Below are 871 nucleotides of genomic sequence, written 5' to 3'. Positions count from 1 at the left end.
GAGGGGGGGGAGAGTTGTTTCTTTATGTGAAACTTTCCTGATTTTCTTGGTTTGTGCCTTTATTTCTGAGCAGGCCTTACAGTTCTGGACTAAAGGGTCTGGCAGCAGAAGGCAGAGCAAAGCTGTGAGAAACTAAGAGGGGTGGGAACAAGGGCAAGACTTATCCTGTTGTAAATGGGAGAAGTGCCACATTTCTGCCTGGCACTGACAGACAGATAGATGCACATATCCCACAAGTCTTTCTCCCAGAAGCTACTGTTAATCCTCTTCTTGACAGCTGACAGAATATTCTGCATGAGGATTTCTATATCTTTCCTGTCTCACTGCTACTTGCCTCTGAAAGAAATCTTAGGCTGGTCATCTCATCTCCCCTCAGGCTCCAACAGGGTGACTGTTCTGGGGATAAGCATAGCAACTGAGCAGCTGACTTTTTGGGCTCTGAGTAAAATATGCTCCAGAGCTCTGTAGCTCATAAGCGTTGGCTGTGCAGTGCTGATGGCTGGTGCCATAAGGAGCTCAAAGGGAAGAGTCATTGCTTCTCTCTTGTTAGGGATTTTACAGGATTTGTATCACATGGGAGGTTTCTGAATCCCTCTTCCTGCACCCTTCATGATTAGGGCATTCATTGTCTGTCTGGTATTTGCCAGGCTCTCTCCTGCCTTCTGTTCAGGAGCCTCTTCTTCCTCAGCTGTGAGACTTGAGTTTCTTAAGAGTCAATGTATTTTACTCATGTGGATTTTCCTTCCTCTCTCTCTCTCTCTCTCTTTCCTCCCTTTCCATATCTTTCTTTTTTCTGTTCTTTCTTCTCTCCCTTTTTCTATTCCTCTTCCCATTCTCCCGTTTCCTTTCATTCTTGATTTTCTCTGTCGTT

The sequence above is a fragment of the Gavialis gangeticus genome, unplaced genomic scaffold (assembly GCF_001723915.1).
Source record: "Gavialis gangeticus isolate Ggan-Ray unplaced genomic scaffold, GavGan_comp1, whole genome shotgun sequence".
Taxonomy (NCBI): Eukaryota; Metazoa; Chordata; order Crocodylia; family Gavialidae; genus Gavialis; species Gavialis gangeticus.
The sequence above is the reverse complement of the archived record's forward strand: the minus strand, read 5'-3'. Positions refer to the sequence as shown.